Here is a 23,935-nt window from a genome sequence, read left to right on the forward strand (position 1 = left end):
AGAGACCGTGGTTTCTGCAGCAGCACATCCAGGCCGGGATAGTGGCAGAGAAATTGCTGTACCATCAGGTTGAGATGCGAGCCATGCAAGGCACGTATGTAAGTTTGGTCCGGTGTAGGGCCGCCACCAGGTTTGCACTGTTATCGCACATGGCCTTCCCTTGCTCCAAGTTCAGTGGAGACGGCCATTGCTCAAACTCGGCATGGATAGCTATTGTGAGACAGTGAGCGGGATCATATTACAAGGATGGTATGTATCCCCCAGGATGCTCATAGAGGCATATTGAACCCGCTGGAGTTCATTGCAATCACAGAAGCAGCTGTGCTTGCAGTGAAAAATCAAAGTAAAAGTTTGGACTTGGTCAAGCTATTTGACCAAGTCGGATTTAAGAAAACCTGACCTGAACTTTTATTTTTTGAGTTATCTACAGGATGGTAGTGGGGCGGTTCACTCCCTTCAGCCCAGTCTTACAACTGTCTCATGTCCAGAATTCACATTTAAACCTAAGCAAAGGTTTGGGTGTGTCATTGGTTTGTTTGCTAGCTGCAGAGCACCGCAAGCCTGTGTGAAGGCATAACACAGGCCTGGGAAGGCAATGTAATGGGTGCAGCTCTGAGCAAAAGGGTACTGCCGTCGCCCATGGCAACCAGTTTGCACGGACTGTTAGGACCACCCACTGTGATCCGGAGGAATTCATTTTCATCTAAGTTGTGAGTTTTGGCAAACAAAGACATTTAAGTTTAACTTTCCTAGGGTCACTGCCTCATTACCGCACAGTGTGAACACTGCCGCACTACACTGACCACAACTCTTGATCAGTTTGACTGCTATATCCAAGGCTTATTAATTGAAACGCTGCCTGATTGCAGCGAGCCCTGGCTGCGCAGTACAGAGGTGGGGGGGGATTCTAACTGCACACTGTTGGAATGTGTGTCATTAAGGCAGAGGTTTAGGGCGCAAGTGGAGGCCCTAGAGAAGGTGGAGGAGGCAGAAGCTTAGAGGAAGTGTTAGATAAAGAGGTTTGTCCCGCAAGCCTTGGGGATTCCAAGACTTGCTGTCTAGTGACACCTTGGTGTCTAGTGGTTTAGGTCCCCATCCCCTGGTGTGTATTTGTTTAGTACTCCAACCCTAGCTGATTAGTAGTTTACTTTTCCAATCCCTGTTTTCTATTAGTTTGGTTCTCCATCTTCTGGTGTGCATTTGTTTCATTCTCCAACCCAAGGTGTTTAGTAGTGTAGTTCTCCAACCCCTGTTGTCTTGTAGTTTAGTTCTCCATGTTCTGGTGTGTATTTGTTTTGTTCTCCAACCCATCCATGCCCACCCCCAGGGGTTAATGTCTAGTGATGAGAGATTGGATTCTGCTCGGACTCTAAGTCATCCTGCCCCGGATCAACTGAAAACAATTTTGGGCATCGCTACACATGCTTTCCCTCTCTTGAGTCTGTGAAGCTTTGGATCAGACTTCTGATGCCCCAGAATAGAATGTGTGAACAGCTCTGCAGACTCGCTCATGTGTGGTTCTCCACAGTCAGTTGGGCGGTTGGAGAGTTGTTACGGGGGGAAAACAAGGGTAATTGTGTTTCCACCTCTGAGGACTGTACTGTGTGATGTTAAGGTGGAGGAAGAGGAGCAGAGGCCACTTGATGCAGCGCTTGTCATCTACTGGAGCACATGTTGTTTCTGGCCTCATCTACAAAGTCGTACCGCTGTCTCGGCATCACAGACTTGGCCCTATCTTGGAGCTCTTCATACCTAACCGCCCGGACATTCAGTGTCTCCCACTCAAACACCACCTCCTCATCTCGCCCCCTATGTGACCCCTGCTCTTCTCCATCTACACGTTCGGCCTGGGACAGCTGATAGTCTCATGGCTTTCAGTATCACCTCTATGCTGATGACACACAGATCTACCTCTCTGGACCTGATATCACCTCCTTACTAATCAGAATCCCACAATGTGTGTCCGCAATTTCATCTTTCTTCTCTCCTGGATTTGTAAAACTTAACATGGATAAAACCGAATTCATCATCTTTCCACCATCTCATTCACCCCCCCGAACTGACCTATCCATCAAAGTCAATGGCTGCCCACTCTCCCCAGTCCTGCAAGTTGGACTCTGATCTGTCCTTCAAATGTCAGATCCAAGCCTTTCCACTTGCTGCCCACTCCAACTCCAAAAGATCCCCAGTATCCACACATTCCTCAACCATGAATCTACCAAAACACCAGTGCACTTCTTCATCATCTCCCGCCTCGACTACTGCAAGCTCCTGCTCTGTGGCCTCCCTTTTACCACTTTCGCACCCCTCCAATCTATCCTAAACTGTGCTGGCCGACTAGTCCACTTGTTATCCCACTATTCCTTGGCTTCTCCCCTCTGTCAATCCCTGCGCTGGCTCCCTGTTGCCCAGAGACTCCAGTTAAAAAGCCTAACTTTGGCATACCAAGCCATCCAAAACCTGTCTCCTCCATCTGTGACCTTGTCTCCCTGTACTTACCTGTGCACAACCTCCCATCCTTACAAGATCTCCTTCTCTACTTCCCTCTTATCTCTTCTTGCCACAATCGCATACAAGATTTGTCGTGTACATCTCCCCTACTGTGGAACTCAGTACCCCAACACATCAGACTCTCGCCTACTGTGGAAACCTTGAAAAGGAAGCTGAAGACCCAATTCTTCTGACAAGCGTACAATCTGCAGTATCCCTCGCTCCACCATGCCGCTGCACGACCAGCTGTACCTTCACCTACTGTTTCCTCACCTATCCCTTGTTGATTGTATGTGCGCCCTTGTGCGCAGGGTCCTCTCTCCTCTTGTACCAGTCGGTGACCCCTTTTCACATGTAAAGCACCATGGAATAAATGTCACTATAATAATAAATAATAATTATACTACTTGTACTCTGTGTCAATTGATGGCACTTTCCTGGTGTCTGTCACTAATCTGATGTGTTTTTGCAGCTTTTGGGCCCTTTTGAAGGTGTTGTGTATGTGTTTGTTTTTGCCCCCCATTGAATCCTATGGCGCTCGGCAATGTTCGGCGAATATTCAACTAATAAATCGGCAAATATTGCAAATTCGACGATCATAATATTCACTCATCTCTACTAGTGACTAGTACAGAAGCAAAACTATGTTCTCATCATGAGCATCTATGCCTCTTTTAATGCATCCCATTACTTTAACCTTGACAGCTGCTACCTGGTACTTGTCACTAAAGTTGAATTTGCCATCCACCTATTCTTCCAAGTCATTTTAGTGCTAGTTTTATACAGTGTTCTACAATTTGGTGCCTAATTATACATTTAATTTCCTCTTCCCAAGTTGATGATCTTATATTATCTACATTAAACTTCAAGTGCCATTTCTTAGCTCAAGCCTGCAGATTACATAAATCACTTGGTGATATTAAATTATCCTCTTCTGTGTTGATTACCCTCCACAGTTTACAATTATCTACAAATATTCAAATTCAACTTTGTCCCCTCTGCAACTATATTGCCCACTATGCCAGCAGTAAGAAGACCCCCTATGTCAGTCACAGGACTCACATATCAGTCACAATGCCAATACTATGAAATACAAAGTCTCTCTGTTTGCTACCATGCTCCTGATATCAATCACTATGCCCCTTCCCCTATGTTTCCAGCAGGAGCAGACACTGACAGCTTGGGACCCCTGTTCAAGAAATGTGTCTGGGCCCGCCTCCTTTTATAGTATCAAAGATACAGATACATATATATAAACAAATTGGTCGATCGGCTCACTTGGCTGCATATAGAGGTTAAATCTTCGGTGGTTTATTAAGAGCAATACATAAACCACGGCAACGTTAGCAAAACAAACACAGCCTTCCCAGCCTAACAGGAAGAACAAAACATAACGTATGGCACAGTCCTTGTTGCTATGGGTAACCGCCCACTTCAGGAACAAACATCCCAAGGTTTAGCTTTCCTTCACATGACCATGCAGCTTCAGAGCTTGTGCCTGTTAGAACCCTCCTGTTTGTTTTTTCCATCTTGTGTTTTGCGGTCACGTGACCACCTGCCTTTATATTCCAGCTCTGCCCTTTTGGCTGTTCTGGACTTCAGTGGTTGACTGTTTCTCTAGCCAGGTGCTTCTGTGCCTTTTTCTGTCAGTTCGCTTAATCCTTCTGGGACCTCTAGTACCTTTTTGTCAGTTTGTTTTTTTGTGTTCTGCAACAACTTCTCTGTTTAGGAGGTGTTCCATTTTTTGTCCCAGTCCTTAGTTCTTTTAGAGACTCCTCCGTTTATGCTATAGGTCTTCGTTCAGACTAACCGAGGACTAAGGCGGGTCTGTTCGCTAGGAACAGGCAGCCCGCTACATCGTGGGGACTCAGCTTAGTCTTAGTGTTGGGACAGCTTTCCCCCATCTTTCCTTAATTCATGTTGCAGATCATAACAGTGCCTCCAGGCCCTCCCCACACCAAATGCTCTAAAAGGCTGGGCATTTATCCTCTGACCTCCTTCCTCTCTACAGGTGTTTAATCACCCTAACACTAAACATGGCTGATCAATCCCTCATCACTTTGTGTACTGGAACATGTTTTATATGTTTATATTACTGGAGCTAACAATCTCAGTGCTACATATTTCCCCTCCAGTACTTTTCCAGTGACTTTGTCACAATATATATACTGTATATACAATTGAACCCAGAAGTTTACATACACTATATAAAAAGACACATATGCATGTTTTTCTCAATATCTGACATGAAATCAGAATAAACCTTTCCCGTTGTAGGTCAATTAGGATTACCATAATTTTTAATATTTGCCAAATGCCAGAATAATGAGAGAGAGAGAATGTTTTAAATAATTTGTATTACTTACTGCAAAGTCAAAAGTTACATACATTTCATTAGTATTTGGTACCATTACCCTCAAACTTAATGACTTGGGTCAAACATTTGGGATATCTTTCCACAAGCTTCTCACAATAGTTGGTCGGAATTTGGGCCCATTCCTCCTGACAAAACTGGTGTAACTGATCCAGGTTTTTGGTCGCCGTGCTTGCACCTTCCTTTTCAGCTTTGCCCATAAATTTTCAATAGGATTGAGATCAGGGCTTTGTGATAGCCACGCCAAAACATTGACTTTGTTATCCTTAAGCCACTTTGCTACCATTTTGGCAGTATGCTTCGTGTCATTGTCCATTTGGAAGACCCATTTCCGCCCAAGCTTTAACTTCCCTTCTAATGTCTTGAGATGTTGCTTTGGTATTGCAACATAAGCTTCTTTTCTCATGATGCCATCTATTTTGTGAAGTGCACCAATCCCTCCTGCAGCAAAATAACCCCACAACAAGATGCTGCCTCCTCTGTATTTCACAGTTGGGATGGTGTTCTTAGGCTTCCAAGCTTCTCCTTTTTTCCTCCAAACGTAACGATGGACATTATGCCCAAAAAGTTAAATTTTAGTTTCAACAGATCATGGGACATGTATCCAAAAATGAAGGTGCATTTGCAAACATTAATCTGGCTTTTGTATGTTTCTTTTGGAGTAATGGCTTCTTCCTGGCAGAGTGGCCTTTCAGCCCATTTTGATACAGTACTCGTTTCACTGGGGATATTGACACAATCTTACCAGCTTCCTCCATCATCTTCACAAGGTCTTTCGCTTTTGTCCTTGGGTTGATATGCACATGTCGGACCAAAGCACGTTCATCTCTGGGACACAGAACCTGTCTCCTTCCTGAGCGGTATGATGGATGGATATTCCCATCTTGTTTGTACTTGCGTATAATTGTTTGTACAGATGAACGAGGCACCTTCAGGTATCTTGAAATTGTATCCAAGGATGAGCCAGACTTGCACAATTCTCTTCCTGATAGCTTGGCTGATTTCTTTAGACTTTCCCATGATGGTACACAAAGAAGCAGTGTGTTTCAGGGGTTCATTAAAATACATCCACAGGTGTGTTTCTAATTAACTCAGATGTTGTCAAAAAACTATCAGAAGCTTCCAAACACATGACATCATCATATGGGCAGTCCAGAATTGTTTAAAGGCATAGTAATCTTAGTGTATGTAAACTTTTGACTTTGCAGTAAGTAATAAAAATGTCTTAAAACATTCTCTCTCTCTCATTATTCTGCCATTTGGGAAATATTAAAAAATATGGTAATCCTAATTGACCTAAAACAGGAAAGGTTTATTCTGATTTCATGTAAGATATTGAGAAAAATCTGCATATGTGTCTTTTTATAGAGTGTATGTATACTTCTGGTTTCAACTGTAAATAGCCACATACATACAGGTGCATCTCACAAAATTAGACTATCATCAAAAAGTTAATTTATTTCAGTTCTTCAATACAAAAAGTGAAACTCCTATATTATATAGAGTCATTACAAACAGAGTGATCTATTTCAAGTGTTTATTTCTGATAATGTTGATGATTATGGCTTACAGCCAATGAAAACACAAAAGTCATTATCTCAGTAAATTAGAATCCTTTATAACAACAGCTTGAAAAATGATTTTAAAATCCAAAATGTTGGCCTACTGAAATGTATGTTCAATAAATGCACTCAATACTTGGTCAGATATCCTTTTGCATCAATTACTGCATCAATGCGGCGTGGCATGGAGGTGATCAGCCTGTGGCACTGCTGAGGTGTTAAGGAAGCCCAGGTTGCTTTGATAGCAGCCTTCAGCTCGTCTGCATTGTTGGGTCTGGTGTCTCTCATCTTCCGCTTCACAATACCCCATAGATTCTCTATGGGGTTAAGGTCAGGCGAGTTTGCTGGCCAATCAAGCACAGTGATACTGTTGTTTTTAAACCAGGTATTGGTCCTTTTGGCAGTGTGGACAGGTGCCAAGTCCTGCTGGGAAATGAAATTTCCATCCCCAAAAAGCTTGTCGGCAGAGGGAAGCATGAAGTTCTCTAAAATTTCCTGGTAGACGGCTGCGCTGACTTTGGTCTTGATAAAACACAGTGGACCTACACCAGCAGATGACATGGCTCCCCAAACCATCACTGATTGTGGAAACTTCACACTAGACCTCAAGCAGCTTGGATTGTGTGCCTCTCCACTCTTCCTCCAGACTCTGGGACCTTGATTTCCAAATGAAAATTGGAACTCTGGGACCTTGTAGAGTGTGTCAATGACTGCCTTCTGGACATCTGTCAAGTCAGCAGTCTTCCCCATGATTGTGGAGCCTACTGAAACAAACTAAGGGACCTTTGTAAATGCTTAGGAAGCCTTTGCAGGTGTTTTTTGTTAACCATTCTAATTTACTGAGATAATGACTGCAAGCCATAATTATCAACATTAACAGAAATAAACACTTGAAATAGAATCATAGAATCATAGAATGGTAGAGTTGGAGGGGACCTCCTGGGTCATCTGGTCCAACCCCCTGCTCAAAGCAGGATTCACTAAATCATCTCAGACAGATGTCTGTCCAGCCTCTGTTTGAAGACATCCATTGAAGGGGAACTCACCACCTCTCGTGGCAGCTTGTTTCACTCATTGATCACCCTAAGGCTATGTGCCCACGATGCAGAAATGAAGCAGAAAATTTCTGCAGCATTTCTGCATCTCCCTGGCAGAAAAAACGCATGCAGATTGTGCATGCGTTTTTCCTTCAGAATACATGCGGAATACATGCAGATTCACATGCGTATCCACATGCGTTAACGCATGTGTTTCCACATGCGGACTGACAAGCACTTTCCAGGCCATACCATCACTTGGAAAGTGCTTGACAACTAGGTCACACTGTATAAATCCATGCAAACGGCATGGATTTATACAGTGTGACCGTAAAAATAAAAAAATAAAGCTATACTTACCTCCGATGCCCCGCCGCGTGTGCTATCGCGCTCCTTCCTGGTTCCTTTCTGGCTTGCCGGCATCTCGCGAGACAGTCTGCGGTCACATGATCGCGACGTCATCTCAGGTCCTGGAAGGAGAAGCGCTGCAGGGGCCGCCAGACAGGTGAATACAAACTTTATTTTTTACTTTATTCTTATTTTTACAGGTACAATGGTACCCAGGTCTGGATGAGAGTCTTCTCTCCTCCAGAACTGGGTACCATCCGCACATTGAAACGCATATTATCCGCTTGTACAAATGTGCAGACACGGATTATATGCGTCTCAATGCAAGTCAATGGTGGCAATTCCGCTGCGCTTCCGCAAAATTAATGAACATGCTGCGGATTTATGAGCGCTGCAGAAACGCTGCGGAAAAATCCGCAGCATGGTCATGGACATTGCGGAATGCCATTGGGGACCATGGGGTGCGGATTACCATGCGTTTTTGATGCGCTTCCGCTGCGGAAATTTCTGACACCCCAGGGGTCTGGTTGCCACAGTAATAGAGATATTATGTCTGAGAGCAAGTGGGAGGTTTCTCTGGTCAGGAGCCCTAAGCATGCAACACGGCCCACCCAGACCTGGGAGGGGAGGAATCTGCCCTTATAAACTGGGTCTGGGGCGGGATTAAGAGAGACAGAGCCTGCAGAACAAGCAGAGCAGTCAGAGCCTGGAGAGGGAAAGTGAGAACAGGAGCTCTGTAGGAGCAGCAGCTGAAGGCCAGGGGCTGTGAGCAGAGATATAGCTCGCCCTGGCTGAAGTTACTAAAACCGGACACAGGAGTCCGAGGCTGTGGGGACTGATATATACCCAGCAGCAGAAACCAACCGGCAGGGGATTCCAGATCCTCTGGCCATAGAAGCCCGGAGGCTCAGTCACAAAGAAGGGACCAGCGCCGCCATCCAGGAGCGGAGGCTAACAGAAGGCCCCAAGTCACCAGCCATACGGGTGAGAACCACACGGTATACTCAGGGACGTGGGCTACTTGTAATCGCTGACAGCAAGGTAGCCAGGAAGAGTGCAGATAAACGGGGAGGCCTACAACTCCAACTGGCCAGGGGAACTCCTGCTTGCTCGCAGACTGACCAGGCCCCTTATACTAGCCAGTACTCCCGGGAGGGTCTGCCTTGTACCATCAGTAAAGACCCTGAACTGCACCTCACGTCTCTGTGATTCCTTGCCGCACCAGCACCATTAGCACTGGGACCCTCACAACATCAATCCCATCATCTCTCACATTAGCTGCCCTGAGGCAATACTTCTCCCGTGGGGAGTTATCCCATACTCGGCTGCGCAAACAACATCAGCCTCAGCGGTCGGCAGCGCAGCGGCGGTCCCCACTGACCGCAATCCACGGGTGGCGTAGTCGGACATTTGCTATACATTAAGACTGCCACTGGTTTAACCACCCTGGGCACGGACCGGGTCACCGCCACACGGAGACTCCAACCCCCAGCATTCTACAACAGACCCAGTTCCGGGTTCCCCTGCACAACACAGGCCCAGGGGGCGCGTCAACTTTGGCGTAGTCGGCAGGATTTCGTGCTCGCAACCACCGGGTACTGCGCGCCTGAAAAAGAGACTTTTATACTTACCTGTGGTGAAGTTTCCCGCCGTCCGGAGTCGTTTCCCGCCATTCGGAGCCGATTCCCGCCATCAGACGCCATCTTGGACCGTTTCCCGCCGTCTTCTGCCTTCTTCCCGCCATCCGCAGCTGCTTCCCGCCTTCGGACGCCATCTTCGGGACGCCGCACGGGAAGAAGAGGGGCGTGGACGCCGAAAGCGCGCGAGATCCGAAGCTCCGCCCCACGCTCCGCCCCACGCTCTGACGCTGCGCAAGGTCCTGGAAGGGAGGAAGAGCGACGCTGACGTCATCGGGGCGCGACGCCAGGTCCTCAACCCCGACGATCGACTGCGGAGCCGCGGCCTACGGAAGAAGAGCATCGCAAGGTAGGCCACGGTCCACTAGGGGGGAGGAGGATGCCGGATACCGAGGGGAGCTCCACTGCCACAGCCACCGCCAGAGCAACCGCTGCAGCAGTCATGCCATTCACCATGCCCTATATCCCGGAGGCAACCTGGCTACCCCAGTACTCAGGGGAGTCACATACTCTAAATGACTTTAGAGAAAGACTGGATAGCCTCTTCCAGGTGTACCCCCTCACAGAAGAGCAAAAAGTGAGCATCCTGGTGGCCCAATTAATCGGGGCAGCCCAAAGGGAGGTAAAGTCCTGGCCACTTGGGAGGAAGAGGACTGTCAGAGAAATACTAGCCCGGCTGAAAGACACATTTGATACCCGCACCTCAGCCGAAATAAAGCTCAGATTTTACGGGTGTAAACAGCGGGCACATGAGAGTATAAGAGACTATGCTCTAAACCTACAAGAGGCCCTGAGAGCCATTAAGCAGGCAGATCCTGACAGCGTGGGAAATGAAGATAAGCTGTAGACTGAACAATTTATTGAGGGTCTACTGTGCAATGCCCACTGAACCCAGTTGCGGGCAATGGCCTTACAGGACCCTGACCTGGACTTTGCACAGTTCAAGGACAGAGCCATCCGGGTGCTCCGAGAACCGGCACCAGGTGGCGCTGTGACCCACAGGCGCCCTGCTATCACTTATCACCAGGAGACGGCGCCCTTGTCTGCAGGGCCTGTGGGAGCTGATGCGCAGGCTTTAAACAGTGACCCGGCTACAGACCTGCACCATCAGGTCCAAGAGCTGATTAAGAGCGTTGCCGCGCTAACCAGAACTGTGCAGTCTTTACAGGTCTCTTCTCCAGGAAAGATCCAGCTGGCATCCGGACCGGAGGACGTCCCGTGGCGCCGACTGAGGAGGACCCCACCGGCCAGAGGAAGACCCAGCGACAGATACAACGAGGACGGACGACCCATCTGCCGCCGCTGCAATCAACCCGGACATGTGGCAAGGTACTGTCATTTAAACGGGCACAACCTGGGGTAGAGGGCCAACCCCCAGGCATAAGACCATCAGGCCCATCAAACTGGCGTGATAAATACGTAGGGGGACGTCCAATCTTGCCTGTGGTACTGGATGGCATTCCTATGAGTGCCCTACTAGACACTGGGTCACAGGTGACCACCATCCCGTACGTGCTCTTTAAACAGTACTGGAATGACTCGGACATAACCCGCTACCCAGATGACGACCTGAGTATCATCGCCAGCGATGGTCAGCCCGTGCCGCAGGTGGGATTCAAAGAGGTGACCATTAAGATCGGTAAAGTCGACCTGGCGGCACAAGGACTGATTATAGTGGACATAGACCGTCATGAGAGTCACCCTAGAATAACCTTGGGAACTAATGTGATTGAAAATTGTCTTGCAGAGGTAATTCTCATTTTTCAGCAGGTTGCCAAGAACGCCAGTTCCGGCCAGCAGCGTGTGCTCCAAAAAGAGATCCGGGCACTGATGAAGCGGCAACAAGTGGAACTATCTGGTGGTGAGATAGGTAGCGTGAGAATGTGTGACCCCTTCCCTATTGCCATGCCCCCAAAAAGTGAGATGATGATTTGGTGCCGGGCAGCTATTGGTCTAAGAGGTAGAGACTACCAAGCAATGGTAGAACCCATCTACTCAGACAGTAGGCCCACCATTTTGACAGCACGGGGGGTGGTCGATGTACGCCATGGGAGGGTGCCCGTTCGCATCATAAATATCGGGGAGAGAGAAGTACACCTGCCCCGGTATGCCACGCTAGCCAAATTGTTCACCATCAACCAGAACTCTGTACAGGCCGTGGAACCCTTGCCTCCATCTCAACCAGAGGAAGGTAACGGCTCTAAGAAACCAATGGAGGATTGGTGTCAGCAATTGCATTTGGGTACTGACTCCACTCCCTCACACCAGAAACAGGGAGTCTATCGGGTGGTTCGAGAGTACGAGAGAGTGTTTAGTAAACACCCGCTAGACTTCGGGTGAGTAAAGGGGGTAGAACACCACATCCCCACGGGAGACCATCCTCCCATAAAGGAGAGATACCGACCCGTACCCCCGGCACACTACCAACACGCCAAGAGGATGCTTAGAGACATGAAGGAGGCTGGGGTAATCAGGGACAGCTGTAGCCCCTGGGCAGCTCCACTAGTCTTAGTGAAAAAGAAAGACAACACCATGAGAATGTGTGTAGACTACAGGAAGGTCAACCGTATCACACACAAAGATGCGTACCCGTTACCAAGGATAGAAGAGTCCTTAGCTGCATTAAAATCTGCTAACTTCTTCTCTACTTTGGATCTCACTAGTGGGTACTGGCAGGTTCCTGTAGCCGAGGCGGACCGGGAGAAGACCGCATTCACCACCCCGATGGGTCTCAGCGAATTTAACTGTATGCCGTTCGGGCTCTGCAACGCACCAGGAACCTTCCAACGGTTGATGGAATGCTGTCTGGGACACCGGAACTTCGAGACGGTCCTGTTATACCTGGACGATGTCATCGTCTATTCAAAGACCTACGAGGACCACCTGAAACACCTGGCAGAAGTGTTCGAAGCTCTGGCAAACTACGGCCTAAAGGTGAAACCCTCTAAGTGTCACCTCCTGAAACCAAAGGTGCAATACCTGGGACACGTGGCGAGTGCTGACGGAGTGGCTCCTGACCCTGATAAGATCACCGTGATTAAGGACTGGCCAAGACTCTCCAGCATAAAGGAAGTGCGGCAGTTCCTCGGGTTGGTAGGCTACTACCGAAGATTCATTCCCAGTTTCACCAAAATGGCAGCCCCTATGCAGGACCTCCTGATAGGTCAATCTCGGAAAGCCAAAAACCAGAAGCCGCCCTTTAGGTGGGAAAAGCTGGAAGAGGAGTCCTTCTGCCAGCTGAAGATGGCCCTCACGGGGGATGATATCCTGGCATATCCAGACTACAGCCAGCCCTTTATCCTCCACACGGACGCAAGCAACATCGGGCTAGGAGCCGTACTGTCCCAGATCCAGCAAGGGAAAGAACGGGTAATCGCTTACGCCAGCCGAAAGCTACGGCCCACGGAGAGGAACCCTGAGAATTATAGCTCATTCAAGCTGGAGTTCCTGGCAGTAGTGTGGGCAGTGACTGAACGTTTCAAGCATTACCTTGCCTCCTCCAAATTCACCGTGTACACGGATAACAACCCGTTGACACACCTGGACACTGCAAGGCTCGGTGCCCTGGAACAGAGATGGATGGCCCGCCTGTCCAACTTTGAATTCACCATCAAATACCGGGCAGGACGCTCAAATGCCAACGCGGATGCCCTGTCTAGAATGCCGAACTTACCGGACGTAGGGGAAGATCCAGAAGATCTGGAAGAAGTTGAGCTCCCTGCGTTCCACCGTCATGGGATTACCCTGCATTCCCACCGTGTGAAGGACAGGTGCTCCGTGACATTCAATCCCTTGCCCCACTACAACTGGGCGGAGACGCAAGACAGTGATCCCGCAGTCCATTTGGTGAAGGAAATGCTGACCCAGGCCGATGCCCGTCTTGACCCAGATGCTCCGGAGGAGACCAAGCAACTGTGGAAGGAGAAAAGTAAGCTGTTCCTCTATAGGGAGAAGCTGTGCCGGAGAATGGTTAACTCTCGAACGCATGAGTTGACCTGGCAGGTAGTGGTCCCAAGACGAGACGCGGCTATGGTTCTGGAGGCATACCACAACGGAGCAGGGCATTTCGGAGGGAAGAAGCTGGAGTTCTTGTTGCGTGAATGGTTCTACTGGGTAGGCATGAGAGGAGCCATCGAGAGGTGGTGCAGAGACTGTGGCCCGTGCCACCTGAGAAGAAAAGACCGAGCCAGCCAGAAGACTCCCCTGCAGCCCATCATCACCAGACAGCCACTGGAACTGGTAGCCCTGGACCATGTGAAACTGTCTCCAAGCAGATCTGGGTATGTCTACGCCCTCACAATCGTAGATCATTACTCCCGGTTCCTGGTGGTGGTCCCGGTCAAGGACTTAACGGCTCAAACAGCAGCTAGAGCCTTCCAGCAGCACTTCTGCCGTCCACACGGGTACCCGGACCAAGTGTTGACAGACCAAGGACCAGCCTTCGAAGCGGAGGTCTTCCAGGAGTTCTGCAACCTGTATGGCTGCAAGAAGATAAGAACAACGCCCTATCACCCTCAAACCAATGGACTCTGCGAGAAGATGAACCAGGTGGTGATAGATCTGCTAAAAACGTTGCCCCTGGAAGAACGCAGTCTGTGGCCTGAGAAACTGCCCGATCTGGTGGACCTGTATAACCACATCCCTGTAGGTTCCACCAACTGTACCCCGGCTTACCTAATGAGAGCAAGACCTGGTAAGCTGCCTATTGACCTGGATATGGGAGTCCTGACGCCTGAGGACACCTCGCCAGAGGCAGACTGGGATACAGAACGGCAGCAGCAGTATCGGAAAGTACAGGAGAGCGTCAAGCGAAGTCTGTCTCAAGCTAGAGAAAGGCAAGAGAAGGCTTATAACCAGTATGCTCCCGCTGTTCCCCTGGTACCTGGAGAGCAGGTCTTGAAGAGGAAGAGGCGGCTCCACAAATTGGACGACCAGTGGGAGAAGGACCCGTACACCGTACTGCCATCAAGCCATGAGAACCCAAAAATCTGTAAGGATGGAGGAGAAACAACAGCCATTGTCTCCAGAGACCACCTGAAGAAGTGTCCCGAGCAGCTGCAAAGCCCTGAAGAAGATCAAGGAAACCCTCAACCCACAGAGGAAAGGGAAGAAATGATCAGTACCGTACTCGGAGACTTCCCCCGGTCTTGGACACAAGTAAACGGCGCTGTCGTGGTACCCGTCCTCAGCTTTCTCCAGCCAGCCCCGCAAGTGCCTACAGAGGAACCGGTAGAGCTGGAAGAGCAGCCGGCCCAAGAGGCAGAAGAGTCCACACCAGCAGTACAGGAGGATCAACCCTCTGCTAGTAGTGAGCCTGCAGTGCCCCTAGTGAGCCAAAGAGTGCGCAGATAGCTGCCCAGCTTACCCATAACACCTCCTACACCCTGTAGTGCAGAACCAGTTAGTGAGCTCCGTAGGTCCACTAGAGTCACTAGAGGTCAGATGCCCGCTCGCTGGAGAATCTAAACTAATGCACTGTGAATTTATCTGTTAACTGTTTATGGTTTATGTTTGTTGCCTGTTATTAATTATGTTTCTCAGTTACCCTGCAGATTTTTATGGACTAACAGGTTATGGACACTGGATAACCGGAACAGTTTTGTAGATAGTTGCACCTTGGTGCCTCTTGCGAAGACGGCCGCGGAAGAGAAAACCTGTCTGGCGTGGCCTCCTTGTGGCCCAAAGTAGTTAGTCTACCCTTGCAGCCACGCCCAAGGACAACGCAAGGGGTTTGCTTTGGACAGGTCCCCTACTTCGCTTAAAGCTTCACCTTGGGTGATATGGACACCCGGTTGCGGACACGCCGTGACCTTTAAAGAACTAAAGCTTCTTGTAAATATGTTATCGTATTATTGTTTATACCCTGTTATTATGTTTTAAAAATGTGTTTAGTCCCGGAGTACTAAAATTTACTAGGGGGGAATGTGACACCCCAGGGGTCTGGTTGCCACAGTAATAGAGATATTATGTCTGAGAGCAAGTGGGAGGTTTCTCTGGTCAGGAGCCCTAAGCATGCAACACGGCCCACCCAGACCTGGGAGGGGAGGAATCTGCCCTTTTAAACTGGGTCTGGTGCGGGATTAAGAGAGACAGAGCCTGCAGAACAAGCAGAGCAGTCAGAGCCTGGAGAGGGAAAGTGAGAACAGGAGCTCTGTAGGAGCAGCAGCTGAAGGCCAGGGGCTGTAAGCAGAGATATAGCTCGCCCTGGCTGAAGTTACTAAAACCGGACACAGTAGTCCGAGGCTGTGGGGACTGATATATACCCAGCAGCAGAAACCAACCGGCAGGGGATTCCAGGTCCTCTGGCCATAGAAGCCCGGAGGCTCAGTCACAAAGAAGGGACCAGCGCCGCCATCCAGGAGCGGAGGCTAACAGAAGGCCCCAAGTCACCAGCCATACGGGTGAGCACCACACGGTATACTCAGGGACGTGGGCTACTTGTAACCGCTGACAGCAAGGTAGCCAGGAAGAGTGCAGATAAACGGGGAGGCCTACAACTCCACCTGGCCAGGGGAACTCCTGCTTGCTCGCAGACTGACCAGGCCCCTTATACTAGCCAGTACTCCCGGGAGGGTCTGCCTTGTACCATCAGTAAAGACCCTGAACTGCACCTCACGTCTCTGTGATTCCTTGCCGCACCAGCACCATTAGCACTGGGACCCTCACACCATCACTCCCATCATCTCTCACATTAGCTGCCCTGAGGCAATACTTCTCCCGTGGGGAGTTATCCCATACTCGGCTGCGCAAACAACATCAGCCTCAGCGGTCGGCAGCGCAGCGGCGGTCCCCACTGACCGCAATCCACGGGTGGCGTAGTCGGACATTTGCTATACATTAAGACTGCCACTGGTTTGACCACCCTGGGCACGGACCGGGTCACCGCCACACGGAGACTACAACCCCTAGCATTCTACAACAGGCCCGGTTCCGGGTTCCCCTGCACAACACAGGCCCAGGGGGTGCGTCAAATTCTGCAGCGGAAACGCATGAAAAACGCATCGTTTGCACGCAGCCTAAGTGTCAAAAAGTTTTATCTAATATCTAATCTGTGTCTCCTTCCATTCAGTTTCATCCCAAAAAGATCACTCTGTTTGTAATGACTCTATATAATATATGAGTTTCACTTTTTGTATTGAAGAACTGAAATAAATTAACTGTTTGATGATATTCTAATTTTGTGCGATGTACCTGTATTTATATATCTTACATAGTTTCCTTTATTATGTATATTACAGTCCCTTATTACACAGTGCCCTTCCTTGTTATGGACAGCACCGTCCCTTACATATCAGATTATATAGAGCCCTGTTTTTATTACATACCCTCCTATCTTGCTAGATATAAACTGAAATGGCTGCTGATGGAGCATGGGAAAGTTTATTTTCTGATGGAGTAGCTGATGGACTGGTCTTCTGGTCACCGGCTGCTCCATCAGCAGTCATTTTATATCTAACAAGAGAGAACTATATAATAAAAGAGGGCGCTGTGAATAACAAAAGTTACAAGAGTACACTATGTAAGGGACAGCACTTTACATAACAGCAGAGGAAGCTATATAATAAGGGACGGCACCATGTACAACTAGAGAGGATGGTACGTAATAAGGGATGGTGTTATACATAATAAAAAATAAAACTATGTAACTAAGGACGGTAGTAAAAAAATGAGTGCACTATATACCAGGGGGATTGTGTTTAGTGTCGGGGTGCTGCCCGCTTTTACAGATATGTTGAGCATGTCCTCAAAATCAGATCAGAACAGGACATTCTCTGACCCTCACAGATCTCATTCTCAGATGTGTGATTTGCAAAGGCCCCCCTCCACCTTTAGGCCCGGTGCAGCTGCACCTGTTGCACCAGTGGTATGTCTGCCCCTGGTTTTCAGGCAGTCCTATCTTCTTGTCACAACAGGGCTTCTTCTTCTCTGATATACAGTTATCTCCCATGCATTATCAGTCACTGTAACTAACGCTCTCTTTGATATTAGTTCACTAATAACAGGAAGTCATCTGCAACTATCAGATCCCTGATGCCTCAACAACCATCCCACTTAATCTAATGCCTTTAGCATTTTATTTAACAATCTGTTTTACTCACATAGAGAATCAGCTGTGATCCCCTGCTGTCCTGTCTGTATACTCTTTTGCTTCCTTCCCTGCTCAGGAGCTGTGGTATGATCAGACCATTTTCCTTTACGGTCAGACACAGCCATTACACAGTGCACAGCAGGGGCACATTTATAAGATTATCTCAGCACAGGAACATTATTTTTAAACACATGCAATTATGGAGTTTATTTTTATTCCAAGATCTGTTGATTAAAATATACTTTTGTTTGTGGTACAACTCCTTTAAGAGGGTTTTACACACATTGCCAGTTACCAACTATGCATAATACAGGTCAGCATTAAATTGGTGGTCTGTGGAATCCAACAGCTGTGACCCCACACCCCTAAAACAGAGCTAAAAAACCCATGAAATTGGAGCAGTATCTGTGCGCCTCCACACCATTCATTGTCTATGGGACTACCAGAGAAAGCTGAGCACTGTACTTGGCTATCCCTGGCAGTCTTCACCACTCTATTCCGCCAGGGAAATCTGTCACATCTCCACCAATCAGAGAGTTATAAATGTAGTTATTTAGCTGATTAGTGGAGATCATGGGGTTTACATTCCTACAGATCACAGATTGCTGATGCTCATTTGTTTGGCACCTATTTCTTTGGACTCCCCACACACATAAAAGTTGAGCTTGGTCAGACATGCTTGAGTATTCAAAGAGGAGAATTGAGTAAACTGTTGCCAGACTCCTCTGGTGATGGCTTAGCTTCAGGGAGAAGAAATATATTGAGCATTTAAATTCAAACTCCCTGATCCTTATCAGTCAGGAAGTGGCCATAAACATTATAGGTCTTCCCATCTGGGACATTTTTGGCCTTTTAAATGGGTTGTCCACAATCCCATCTCAATCACTACGTTTCCCCCAATAAAATAATAATTCTTCTACTCGCCTCCATTGAGTGAAGAATGAAGAAGGGCTATCCCATTAATGTCATTGGCTTTATGTTAACGCTGTAAAGTGTATGGCATTTCAGCTCTACACTGATCTTTTCTCAAGCGATTACAAAGTTTACAAAGTGTCCAGTTCCATATGATGCCTACACAATTACTACAAAAACAATAATAGTCAATTCATTACATCTCAAATTACACTATAAAATAAAGTGCATGTGTGGCGCCCCTGAGGGTTCAGTCGCCACAGAGGTACTGCACCTCACCCAGAGGTGTGGTGTCTCCTTCTCTCAGGTAAGGAAGGAGTGCTGCCCGGAACCCCAACACCTGCATCCAACACTACACTGCTCCAGGCCGGCTGGAAGGGCAAGATGCAATGTGTTTTCCTGCTGAGCCCTGTCCCTGGCTGGAGTGGGGGGAACCCAAAGGTAGGGGGAACCAGTAGTGGGTGTGGGTGGAGGAAGCAGTTAAGGGGAGCACTATAGAGTGAGATATAAAAAGGGAGGCCATCTTAGGGTGGCAGTGCAGTTCAGAAGAACAGTTCAGGAATTCAGTCTGGGAGCAGAGGCTCTTTAGGAGCTCTGCTCCATAAGTAGGGCCCAGTCCTAGAGGCCCAGGAGGGGAGCAGAGGAGTAGGCTCTGTTCGAAGGAAGGGATCCCAGGGGGTACGGCGAGTGCAGGACGGCACTCGTACGCCCTGAATCTGCCAGAAGACAGAGGGATCGTGGGCCGCAAGAAGGGGACCGGCCCCTGGTCCAGCCGTGTTACTCTAAGTCTCGACTGGGAAAACCGGAGGCTTCTGGCTTATATAGTCAGTTGCCGAAGCCTCATTCTAATCCCCGTGAGGGTCAAGCAGGTCCGGGAACTCCAACAAAACAGGAGGGACTTCAGAGCACCCGAGCGGGATTGAAAGTGGAAAGCACAGGGCAGGAGGGAGAAAGACCCAGCTTGAAGACGGTCTAGCTAGGAACACAAAGAAAGTGGGGTTCTGTCAGGTACTCCTAATCTGCCTGAGGAAGTGCTGAACCCCTGCCTGGTAAACGCAGCACGACGTGGGAGGCTGACACCTGTACAGTGCACCAGTGGAACTGTCATGAGAACTGTGAGTAAAAATTCGGATGACTGCACCGCACTGCCTCAGTCCCTTCTTTCATCTGCGCCATCTCTCCCTCCCGGCACTACAACGCCCAGCGGAACCTACACTACCTACACTGCCCTGGAGCTAGCTCTACCTGTGGAGAGCCACACCATCTCTGCTGCCGTAACACCAGCTCCAGAGGACTGCTCCGCAGCGGCGGCACCCTTTAGCCGCAATCCACAGGTGGCGTCACAAACTTTCCAAATCCCCTATAAATTTTCCCCCTTTTGATTGACCACCCTGGGTCATGAACCGGGCCAGCCACCGTCATACTCCCCCACCGGCATCCAGGGGCCCGGCTGCCGAGTACCCCACGGCCCTGGGGGCGCGTCAAGCTTGGCGTCACGAACAGGATTGCGTGCCCATTATCATCGGGTACTGTGCGCCTTAAGGAACTGTGTCGCATACCATGGTAAAGTTTTCCCGCCAATTACCGCTGTTTCCCGCCATTGTCCGCCATTTTCGAGTCGCCGCGCGGGAAGAAGAGGGGCATAACCACGGGAATCAGAGAGGCGTGACTGCTGGAAGCGCGCGAAGCTCAAGCCCTGCCTCGCGCTCTGACACAGTACCAGGAAGCGTCAGGTCTTGGAAGGAGACCGTCGTCTGCGGAGCTGCGGCCTACCCGATTTAAGAAGCAGGAGGTAGGCTACGGTTCACTAGGGGGGCGCAACCATGGCCAACGACCAGCCAGACGCCGGAGCACCAGTTAACACTCCTGATGCTCAACTTGCGCCCGGCACTGCTCAGGCCGGAGGGGCCACCCCACCAGCAGGGGTCGCGATTCCAGTCATGCCCATGGCCCTGCCGTACATCCCTGTAGCAAAGTGGCTTCCCCAGTTCGACAGAAACATTTTTGTAAATCAGCGGGATGTCGAGCCCCACCTGGAACAGGGCCACCCCGACCGGAATCTATACCCCCGTGACCATGTCACCTACACACGTCACCACCGGGAACGCGGGTGGTATGCCCTCAAGGTGTACCGCGTGATTGAGGAAGGAGAGGACACACCCCCGCAGGACATACCTTATGACCCGGCTGGGTCAGGTAAGAATCAAAAGTACCCCAGGCTGGGACCCCACTATTAGTCCAGCTAGTGGGACTGAACACTATGTAAATAGTCACCCGTATGGGTACATTAGTTTAAAGTTCAGAATAATGTTTTCTAATAGTGAGTGTTTTGCATAATTACCTGTCAGGGTATATGGACTCCAGGCTGGGGACTGTGAACAGCCAGAAACTTATATTATACATAGTTCTGCACTTCTTAAAGTGCTCCCTATTGGTATTATAAGTACGATCACATGACCTCAGAAGAAAAACCCGTTTGGCGTGGCGGAAGACGTGGTCCAGCACCAGGATCACTTATGCCCTGCAGCCACGCCCAGGGCCTACGTTGAGGGTTTGCGGACAGGTCCCTCATGCTGCTACATTTGCACTCGGTTACCAGTAAAAAAAGGACACCCTGTTGCAAGAGCGTTATGAAAAGTGTTTTATAATGTTTGATAAATATAATCTGTAAAGTTAAAGTGATGGGCCTCCCATAAAGGGAAGAAATGTTAAGTTTTATTATCTTATATGCGAATGCATTCTTAAAAATTTGCATGTCTGTAATATACCCTGTTTTACTCTGTTCCAGCCCGCGGACGTGCTGTGTTTTACCAGGGGGGAGTGTGGTGCCCCTAAGGGTTCAGTAGCTACAGAGGTACTGCACCTCACCCAGAGGTGTGGTGTCTCCTTCTCTCAGGTAAGGAGTGCTGCCCGGAACCCCAACACCTGCATCCAACACTACCCTGCTCCACGCCGGCTGGAAGGGCAAGATGCAATGTGTTTTCCTGCTGAGCCCTGTCCCTGGCTGGAGTGGGGGGAACCCAAAGGTAGGGGGAACCAGTAGTGGGTGTGGGTGGAGGAAGCAGTTAAGGGGAGCACTATAGAGTGAGATATAAAAAGGCAGACCATCTTAGGGTGGCAGTGCAGTTCAGAAGAACAGTTCAGGAAGTCAATCTGGGAGCAGAGGCTCTTTAGGAGCTCTGCTCCATAAGTAGGGCCCAAAGGGGAGCAGAGGAGTAGGCTCCGTTCGAAGGAAGGGATCCCAGGGGGTACGGCGAGTGCAGGACGGCACTCGTACGCCCCGAATCTGCCAGAAGACAGAGGGATCGTGGGCCGCAAGAAGGGGACTGGCCCCTGGTCCAGCCGTGTTACTCTAAGTCTCGGCTGGGAAAAGCAGAGCCTTCTGGCTTATATAGTCAGTTGCCGAAGCCTCATTCTAATCCCCGTGAGAGTCAAGAAGGTCCGGGAACTCCAAGAAGACAGGAGGGACTTCAGAGCACCCGAGCGGGATTGAGAGTGGGAAGCGCAGGGCAGGAGGGAGAAAGACCCAGCGTGAAGACGGTCTAGCTAGGAACACAAGAAAGTGGGGTTCTGTCAGGTACTCCTAATCTGCCTGAGGAAGTGCTGAACCCCTGCCTGGTAAACGCAGCGCGACGTGGGAGGCTGACACCTGTACAGTGCACCAGTGGAGCTGTCATGAGAACTGTGAGTAAAGACTCGGATGACTACACCGCACTGCCTCCGTCCCTTCTTTCATCTGCGCCATCTCTCCCTCCCGGCACTACAACACCCAGCGCAACCTACACTACCTACACTGCCCTGGAGCTAGCTCTACCTGTGGAGAGCCACACCACCTCTGCTGCCGTAACACCAGCTCCAGAGGACTGCTCTGCAGCGGCGGCTCCCTTTAGCCACAATCCACAGGTGGCGTCACAAACTTTCCAAATCCCCTATAAATATCCCCCTTTTGATTGACCGCCCTGGGTCATGGACTGGGCCAGCCACCGTGATACTTCCCCACTGGCATCCAGGGGCCCGACTGCTGAGTACCCCACGGCCCTGGGGGCGCGTCACATGCATTTCCCATGATATAATAAATGATCTACTGAAAAACAGTGCAGTGATTACAGGGCACATAGAAAAAGATAAAAAGGTCAATTGCCTGATAAAAATTATAACATGTCCAGAAGCCACAATATAATCATGAAAGAAACACTTTTCATAGAGTGTTGCTATTTACATACGGTCTATCAGTTTTTAATGAGCATGTAGAAGATGGATGAAGATATAATGCAGGTCTAGAGAGACAACACCAGTAGGATGGACAACATTAACATCAGCGCGGCTGCAGCAGTAAATGAGGAGTCGAGTCACATGATCATTAACAGTTAATGAGAAATTGGGTCACTTAATTATGGCATGACTGCAATCACCATATATCCTACCCGAGACATCAAGATCTCGTTGACATTTCTGCTGGTTAGTCTGCTGGTATTTGTGTCAAAAAACAGTCATCTTGTCTTTTTTGGATTTTGGAATTCAGTGGGTGACAAACTGTTCCTGCCCTTCCCTTTTCTGTGACTTTCAATCTGACCACTTCTAGTCTCTTTTGCAAAGATTCAATATTCAATTTTCCGCTTCAGGAGATCCATGGAATTATTTATTGGAAATTCCTTCAAATTTCTCTTTAAAGATTGCATTATTAGGAAATAAATAAGGTCTGAGGTTAAAGTACATCTCCCAGGTTTTTGCAGAAAAAAGAGCTGTGTAAAATATGCTGTGTTTTTCATGTGATTTTTTATTCCGTTTTAACTTCTTTTTCCCATTGATTTGAATGGGTGAAAATTTTGAAAATAAAACATTGAAAAAATTGACATGTTGCAGATTTGAAAAATAATTATTATAGACCACTAGAGCTCTTGCTTGAAGTTATAAAAGCCACTCTCAAGAAATCACTGGTATGAGTACGCTATTAAAACTTTATCGGACAAGAGATGCAGGTTGTGGTACCATGTGTGCCACTGAGAGTTTTAAGTGAAAATATTTAAATGGTATGGGAAAAATAGCTGCCGTGCAGCAAGCTGTTCTTACCTTGTATCTGCTGGTTAGGTCTCTTTCTTTGATATTTCTTGGTAGATAAATATGGTGAAAAATCTGGCGAGGCTGTAATCTCCTATGGGTAAAGAATTCCAATTTTCCGCTTCCTGGCAAGTGGTGTGCAGTATATCTGCTCCATGATTGTGATGTCCAAGTCTACGGAGTGTCCTATTGCTCAAAATTCACCCAACGCGTTTCGGAAGAAAGAGTCCTCCTTCACCCTGGATGACTTTTGATCAGCATATACACTCTTTTGCATTCTCCTCGGCCCATGAGCTGTGGTATGATCAGACCATGCTCCTGTACAGTCAGGCACAACCATTACACAGTGCACAGCAGGGGCACATCTCTAAGATTATCTCAGCACAGGAACATTTTTTTAACACATCTAATTGCGGAACTTATTTTTA

This window comes from Phyllobates terribilis, unplaced genomic scaffold (genome assembly GCF_046119375.1).
Source record: "Phyllobates terribilis strain yellow unplaced genomic scaffold, ASM4611937v1 Scaffold_8__6_contigs__length_399053987, whole genome shotgun sequence".
NCBI classification, from domain to species: Eukaryota; Metazoa; Chordata; class Amphibia; order Anura; family Dendrobatidae; genus Phyllobates; species Phyllobates terribilis.